The sequence below is a fragment of the Callorhinus ursinus genome, unplaced genomic scaffold, assembly GCF_003265705.2.
Source record: "Callorhinus ursinus isolate GAN/ISIS: 27379988/994484 unplaced genomic scaffold, GSC_fseal_2.0 scaffold22, whole genome shotgun sequence".
NCBI lineage: Eukaryota > Metazoa > Chordata > Mammalia > Carnivora > Otariidae > Callorhinus > Callorhinus ursinus.
In genome coordinates, this window is record NW_027397084.1 from 26,959,914 (window position 1) to 26,968,963 (window position 9,050).

General features: G+C 41.8%; 1 pseudogene; it reads right to left on the reverse strand.

The window, feature by feature from the left end:
- Positions 1 to 8,398: 8,398 nt before the first annotated feature.
- LOC112838068 (U4 spliceosomal RNA) lies at positions 8,399 to 8,521 on the reverse strand (annotated as a pseudogene).
- Positions 8,522 to 9,050: the final 529 nt, after the last annotated feature.

Sequence of the window (9,050 nt, forward strand, 5' to 3'; positions counted from 1 at the left end):
TGCTTCTCTCTCTCCCTCTGTATGCTGTCTCTCTCAAGTAAATAAGTAAATCTTTAAAAAAAAGAAAGAAAATTAGAGAATAGAGGCCATAGTTTGAAGATGGACAGAAAAAAAGGGAGGAAGGTAGGAGAGATGGACCAAAAATTTCATAGTTGGCAGACTGTGGGGCAGGACACATGCTGATTTCTAGCACTGTACTCAAGATTTAACTGCCCAGGAAAAGCCTCTGCATCAGTCCTGGTGAGCTGCGTGAGGGGAGGGTGCTCTGTCTACTTTCACACAGGTTCAGGCTGAAGTATATGGAAATACCACCTTGGTCAGGTCAGTTGTAAAAACTGGGCAAGAGAGATTGCAGACAATGGGTTGTTTGACAGAGGTAGCTGGTTTTATAGGGATTTTGACTACCATAATGGCTAAATCAGCTGTACATGTAGAATCTGTCATGTTTATAGTCTACTTGATGAAAAACAGTAGACTGTGCCACAAAATTGTGGGAAAACATCTGAATTTTATGGCCTCCTTAAGGTCATAGTGAGGAAAAAGTTTTTCATTTTTTTGCTAGTATTTCAGATTGAATTATGTTTCTATGGAAAATAACTTCAATCCTCTTAAGTATGGATGACCTCAGTTATCTTCTAATGGGCTCTCCCACCCCCAGACTCTGTTAGGACCTTCCAGCTGTACACCCTGCAGTCTTATAAACCTTCCTAAAACACCTATGTAACAATAGCATAGAAACACTTAGTGACATCTTATTCCTCCAGATTAGAGACCATATCCTCAACATTTATTCAAGGTTTGCACAATCTATATCAACTTTCCCTTATTTTTGTAACACTGCTTAACTCATATGTAACCCTACATGTAACACCTAATTTTCAAATCCAGCAGACTGCTTGACATCTCAACTTAGGTATAAATGTCTTATATATTATATGTCCAAAAAAACTGTGATTCCCATTTCTCTCACCTGTTCTTCCCCTAAGCTTTCCCATCGCAGTGTATGGTATCATCATCTGCCATCGGGTCAAAAGGTTAGAAGTCATTCTGGATTCCTCTACTTTCTTCGGCCCGTCATGGTCAACCCATCACCATGTTCTCTTCCAGTTACCTATTAATACATTCAAATTGGACTATTTCTTGTCACAGCTACAGCCTCCATCTAATGTGAGTTACCATCCTCTCTTACTAGATGGTTCTAGTAGCCTCCTAGACATTTTCCAATTTCTATGCTTTCCCTCCAAAATCTCAACTTCCACATATAAAGAGGAATCTTTAAAACATATATATCAGATTATAGACTCCCCTTCTAAAAACTTCCAGTGATTCCTCATATCATCTAGATTCAAGTCTACACTCATCCATGGCCCCAAGACCCTGCATGACTTGGCTCCCCTTTTCTGTTATCATTCTCTTTACTTCCCACTATGCTCCATCATGCTGGATGTTTTTATTCATAATAGCCCCACTTTTTCCCTCCCCATAGCTTTTGTCCTTCTTGTCACTTTTTAAAAAAATATTTATTTATTTATTTTAGAGAGAGGAGAGAGCATGTGATTGGGGGTGGGGCAGAGGAGAGAGAATCTCAGGCAGGCTCCCTGCTGAGTGTGGAGCCTGATGCGGGGCTCCATCCATGACCCTGAGATCATGACCTGAGCCGAAACCAGGAGTCAGACATTCATCCAACTAAGCCACCCAGGTGACCCCTTCTTGTCACTTGTGACCGGAGTATTGGTTCCAGAGCTTCACATGGCTGGCTTCTTTTGGTCATTTAGATTTCAGCTCAGTTGCTGTCATCTAAGAGAGGCCTTCCCTGACCATCAGTCTAAGCTAGCATTCTGTATACTTTCGATTCTATATTCAAATTTTATATTCTTTGCAGAACTTATCACTATCTGAAATTTATATTTTTGGTTTACACATTTATTGTCTGCCTCTACACCCTGGACTCTGAGCTCCCTGTGAGTGGAGCCTCCTCTGACTTCTTTGACCTCCTCACTGTGCTATTCTAGCAGCTAGAACAGGATTGGATGGCAGTAGGGGTTCCAATCTGTGTGTAAGCCAAATTGTCTGGTTATGGGCTTCTGAATATGACACAAGTTTCCTTGCATTTAAAAAAAATTTTTTAAGATTTTATTTATTTATTTGAGAGAGCAAGAATGAGAGAGAGAGAGAGCACATGAGAGGGGGAAGGGTCAGAGGGAGAAGCAGACTCCCTGCTGAGCAGGGAGCCCGATGTGGGACTCGATCCCGGGACTCCAGGATCATGACCTGAGCCGAAGGCAGTCGCTTAACCGACTGAGCCACCCAGGCACCCTAAAAATTTTTTTTAATTTTTATTTTTTAAAGATTTTATTTATTCATTTGACAGAGAGAGAGAGCATAAGCAGGGGAGTGGCAGGCAGAGAGAGAAGTGGCAAGGGGGGAAACAGGTTCCCCGCTGAGCAGGGAGCCCGATGCGGGGCTCAATCCCAGGACCCCGGGATCATGACCTCAGCTGAAGACAGATGCTTAACCATCTGACCCACCCAGGCACCCCTATTCCTTGCATTTTGACTTTTGACTTTTCCTTTGACTTGAATATTGCATGCTTTCCTTTGACTTGAATATTGCATGCTTTCCCTCTCTACTTTTGAAAATTGTTTCATCTTTCAAACCCCATTTAAACATCAGCTTTCTCAACCACCCTAGCACACAGTTATGGCCCCTCTGCCATGCTTTAACTACTTTTGTCAGATTCATAAAGTTTTTTTTATTGTTCATATGTCATCTTAAAGCTTAGATTATCTTTTTATGTCTGTTTATCTTATGTCCTCAACTGGATTATAAGGCCTCTAAAGACTGGGATATGAAGGTATTCTATGCATCTTTTCCTATTATTGTTGCTATTAAAATATGGCACGCATATATAGATGTTGAGTAATATGTATTGATTAATTCATTTTCTTTCTTTTTTTTTAAAGATTTTATTTATTTATTTGACAGAGAGAGACACAGCGAGAGAGGAAACACAAGCAGGGGGAGTGTGAGAGGGAGAAGCAGGCTTCCTGCAGAGCAGGGAGCCCAATGCGGGGCTCGATCCCAGGACCCTGGGATCCATGACCTGAGCCTAAGGCAGATACTTAATGACTGAGCCACCCAGGCGCCCCAATTAATTCATTTTCATTCTCACACCTACTCATAATTTCAAATACTCAGTTTATAAATTTGAAATAATTCTTGCTCTTGGGTGACTGCTAACATTTTCATTTAAAATGGCAGTCTTTGGCCCCGAAGGAAAGATGGCGGAGGAGTAGAGGACCCTATTTCAACTGGTCCCCGGGATTGAGCTGGATATCTACCAGACCACTCTGAGCACCCACGAAACCAGCCTGAGATGTAAGAAGATCTGGACCTCTACAAACAGAATATCGCAGGCGGTTGGTTTCGAGGTACCAAGCGGGGAGCCGTGATTCCACGGGCAGATATCAGAGGATAACTGGCAGCGGGAGCGTGCCTGGCGTGGGGATCCTACACCGCCGGTGAGCGACAGCCTTGTGTGCTGGGGACGGGGCACAGACTCGCAGACCGGTAGTGGTGGGGAAAGGACTTTAGGTCAGACCCCGGGGCGGAAACCCGGAGCGGCAGGGTCACGCGTGGGATCTGGGGGCGGCTGGCGGTTTTAGAAGCACAAAGGGCAGAGACGTGCTCCGACCTGGAGGCAGGACTGGGGGCGCTGTAGAGGGGCACACAACCCAGGATGCTGCAGTTTATAGCAGCACAAACAGAAATGGAGACGGTGTGGCCTGGAGAGCTCACTGAAGAACAGACTGCGATCTCTCTGCTCTGAGGCAGAGGGTTGGAAATGGTCCCTTCTGCTCTGACTCCCGGAAGAGACGCGGAAAGCCGCCAGAGAACAAAAGCCCCCAAAACTGATTCCCGCTGAGCCCATCCCCCGCCACAGGGGGCAGGGCAACTCTGCCCAAACAGGGTTGCCTGAGTAATAGCGAGGCAGGCCCCTCCCGCAGAAGACAGGCTGGGAAAACAAGAGGCCAGCAACCCTAAGGTCCCAAGAAAACAGGTGCATCTTGCCTGGGTTCTGGTCAATAATTTGGACTCTATACATTCCCTCAAACACCCATCAACAGAATGACTAGGAGGAGGAGCCCCCAAAATAGAAAAGACTCAGAGATTATGGCTTATGCTGCAGATTTACAAATGGATGCAGATGTAACCAAGATGTCGGAGATGGAATTCAGGCTAGCAATTGTGAAGACAATAGCCAGAATGGAGAAATCAATTAATGGCAACATAGAGTCTCTAAGGGCAGAAATGAAAGCTGAATTGGCAGAACTTAAAAATGCTATCAATGAGATCCAATCCAATCTAGATAATCTAACAGCTAGGGTAAGTGAGGCAGAAGAATGAATAAGCGACCTGGAAGACAATATAATAGATAAAAAGGGGAAAGAGGAGGCCAGGGAGAAACAACTCAGAATCCATGAAAATAGAATCAGAGAGATAAGTGACACCATGAAGTGTTCCAATGTCAGAATAATTGGAATCCCGGAGGGAGTGGAGAGAGAGAGAGGAGTAGAAGATGTATTTGAGCAAATCGTAGCTGAGAACTTCCCTAATCTGGGGAATGAAACAAACATTCGTGTCCTAGAGGCAGAAAGGACCCCTCCCAAGATCAAGGAAAACAGGCCAACACCCTGGCATGTAATAGTAAAACTTGCAAATCTTAGAACCAAGGAAACCATCTTAAGGGCAGTTAGGGGGAAGAGATTCCTTACGTATAGAGGGAGGAACATCAGAATAATGTCAGACCTATGCACAGAGACCTGGCAAGCCAGAAAGGCCTGGCAAGACATATTCAGGGTACTAAATGAGAAGAACATGCAGCCAAGAATACTTTATCCAGCAAGGCTTTCATTTAGAATGGATGGAGAGATGCAGAGCTTCCACGACTGGCAGAAACTGAAAGAATATGTGAGCACTAAGCCGGCCCTGCAAGAAATATTAAGGGGGGTTCTATAAAAGGAGAAAGACCCCAAGAGTGATATACAACAGAAATTTACAGGGACAATCTATAAAAACAACGTCTTCACAGGCAACATGATGACAATTAATTCATATCTTTCAAAAATCACTCTCAACGTGAATGGCCTAAATGCTCCCATAAAATGGCACAGGGTTGCAGTTTGGATAAAAAGACCCATCCATATGCTGCCTACAAGAGACTCCTTTTGAACCTAAAGATACATCCAGACTGAAAGTGAAGGGATGGAGATCCATCTTCCATGCCAGCAGACCTCAAAAGAAAGCTGGGGTAGCAATTCTTAATATCAGACAAATTAGATTTTAGAGAAATAATTAAAATTAAAGCAGAGATCAATGAATTAGAAACCAGAAACACAGTAGATCAGATCAACGAAACTAGAAGTTGGTTCTTTGAAAGAATTAATAAGGTCGATAAACCACTGGCCAGACTTATCCAAAAGAAAAAACAGAAAGGACCCAAATTAATAGAATTATGAATGAAAGGGGAGAGATCACGACTAACACCAAGGAAATAGAAACAATTATTAGAAATTATTATCAACTATATGCCAATAAACTGAGCAATCTGGATGAAATGGAGGCCTTCCTAGAAACCTATAAGCTGCCAAAACTGAAACAGGAAGAAATTGACAACCTGAATAGGCCAATAACCAGTAACGAGATTGAAGCAGTGATCAAAAACCTGCCAAAAAACAAGAGTCCAGGGCCTGATGGATTCCCTGGGGAAATCTACCAAACATTCAAAGAAGAAATAATACCTATTCTACTGAAGCTGTTTCAAAAAAATAGAAACAGAAGGAAAACTTCCAAACTCATTCTATGAGGCCAGCATTACCTTAATCCCCAAACCAGGCAAAGAGGGAGAATTTCAGACCGATATCCCTGATGGATATGGATTCCAAAATCCTCAACAAAATCCTAGCTAATAGGATCCAACAATACATTAAAAGGATCATCCACCACAACCAAGTGGGATTTATCCCTGAGATGCAAGGGTGGTTCAACATTCACAAATCAATCAATGTGATAGAACACATTAATAAGAGGAGGGAGAAGAACGATATGGTCCTCTCGATGCAGAAAAAGCATTTGACAAAACACAACATCCTTTCCTGATTAAAACTCTTCAGAGTGTAGGAATAGAGGGAACATTCCTCAAGTTCATAAAATCCATCTATGAAAAACCCACAGCGAATATCATCCTCAGTGGGGAAAAGCTGAGAGCCTTTCCCTTAAGATCAGGAACACGTCAAGGATGCCCACTCTCACCACTATTGTTCAACATAGTACTAGAAGTCCTAGCAACAGCCATCAGACAACAAAAAGAAATAAAAGGTATTCAAATTGGCAAAGAAGAAGTCAAACTCTCTCTTTTCACAGAGGACATGATACTTTATGTGGAAAACCCAAAAGACTCCACCCCCAAATTACTAGAACTCATCCAGCAATTCAGTAATGTGGCAGGATACAAAATCAATGCACAGAAATCAGTTGCTTTCTTATACACTAACAACACAACTGTAGAAAGAGAAATTAGAGAAATGATTCCATTTCCAAAAGCACCAAAAACCATAAGATACCTCGGAATAAACCTAACCAAAGAGGTAAAGGATCTATACTCTAGGAACTACAAAACACTCATGAAAGAAATTGAAGAAGACTCAAAAAGATGGAAGAATATTCCATGCTCATGGGTTGGAAGAATAAACATTGTTAAAATGTCTATGCTACCCAGAGCAATCTATACCTTCAATGCCATCCTGATCAAAATTCCAATGACATTTTTCAAAGTGCTGGAACAAACAATCCTAAAATTTGTATGGAATCAGGAAAGACCCCGAATCGCCAAGGAAATGTTGAAAAAGAAAAACAAAGCTGGGGGCATCACGTTGTCTGATTTCAAGCTATATTACAAAGCGGTGATCACCAAGACAGCATGGTACTGGCACAAAAACAGACATATAGACCAATGAAACAGAATAGGGAACCCAGATATGGACCCTCAACTCTATTGTCAAATAATCTTTGACAAAGCAGAAAAAACATGCAATGGAAAAAAGACAGTCTCTTCAATAAATGGTGCTGGGAAAATTGGACAGCCACATGCAGAAGAATGAAACTCGACCATGCTCTAACACCATTCACAAAGATAAACTCAAAGTGGATGAAAGACCTCAGTGTGACAGGAATCCATCAAAATCCTAGAGGAGAACATAGGCAGTAACCTCTTTGACATTGCCCACAGCAACTTCTTTCAAGATACTTCTCCAAAAGCTAGTGAAACAAAAGCAAAAATGAACTTTTGGGACTCCATCAAGATAAAAAGCTTCTGCACAGCAAAGGAAACAGTCAACAAAACAAAGAGGCCACCCACAGAATGGGAGAAGATATTTGCAAAGACACTACAGATAAAGGGCTGGTATCCAAGATCTATAAAGAACTTCTCAAACTCAACACCCAAAAAACAAATAAGTCAAAAAGTGGGCAGAAGATATGAAAAGACACTTCTCTGAAGAAGACATACAAATGGCTAACAGACACATGAAAAAATGTTCATCATCATTAGCCATCAGGGACATTCAAATCAAAACCACATTGAGATACCACCTTACACCAGTTAGAATGGCAAAAATGGACAGGGAAAGAAACAACAAATGTTGGAGAGGTTGTGGAGAAAGGGGAACCCTCTTACACTGTTGGTGGGAATGCAAGTTGGTACAGCCACTTTGGAAAACAGTGTGGAGACTCCTCAAAAATTTAAAAATAGAGCTACCCTATGACCCAGCAATTGCACTACTGGGTATTTACCCCAAAGACACAGATGTAGTGAAAAGAAGGGCCATTTGCACCCCAATGTTCATAGCAGCAATGTCCACAATAGCCAAACTGTGGAAAGAGCTGAGATGCCCTTCAACAGATGAATGGATAAAGAAGATGTGGTCCATATATACAGTGGACTATTACTCAGCCATCAGAAAGGATGAATACCCAACTTTTACATCAACATGGATGGGACTGGAGGAGAGTATGCTAAGTGAAATAAGGCAAGCAGAGAAAGTCAATTATCATATGGTTTCACTTATCTGTGGAACATAAGGAACAGCATGGAGGACATTAGGAGAAGGAAGGGAAAAATGAGGGGGGGTGGAATTGGAGGGAGAGATGAGCCATGAGAGACTATGGACTCTGAGAAACAAACAGGGTTTTAGAGGGGAGGTGGGAGGGGGGATTGGTTAGCCCATGGAGGGTATTAAGGAGGGCACGTACTGCATGGAGCACTGGGTGTTATATGAAAACAATGGATCGTGGATCACCACATCAAAAACTAATGATGTATTGTATGGTGACGAACATAACATAATAAAATTTAAAAAAATGGCACTATTTAAGGATATATCTGCAGAAACTAATTTCCAATTAGCAATAATCGTGCCTCGGATAAACCTCATTGGCTACGATGCTGCCACTGCGCAAAGCTAGAAACTAATTTCCAAATAATTGGTACCAACGGGGAGCCTTAACAGTGAGCTGCTGGTCTCTGCTATTCTTCCAGTTTATACAGGTATATGTGACTTTAGAGATCTGTCATAGACACAATAGAGCTTAAAGAATTCTTGCAGAACAACTAAACCAATAAATACATAGACAAGAAACTTAAGGGATGCATTTTGTAAAGAAGAAATCTTTACTAGAACTCAAACTTTATTTCATAGGAAAAGCAAGGACCCTGTTTTGTGTAAGGATCACTGTCCAAAGAAACTGTGGAATCTTTGACCAGTTGAATTCATTCTTATCATTTAAGAATTTGCCAGTCTAGTCTCTTCCTCTACCTTCCTCCTTCTCTTCCTTCAGAAATCATATTAAATAAAATCAAGTATTACAGCTATAAACTTTGCAACTTTCTGCCCTCCATTTACAATGTTAACGAGGCACTCATTTCCTCCATATCTGACTCTCCTCTGTTTCAAAGGGGAAAACTGTTTTGTACCAGGTACTATAAAATGTAC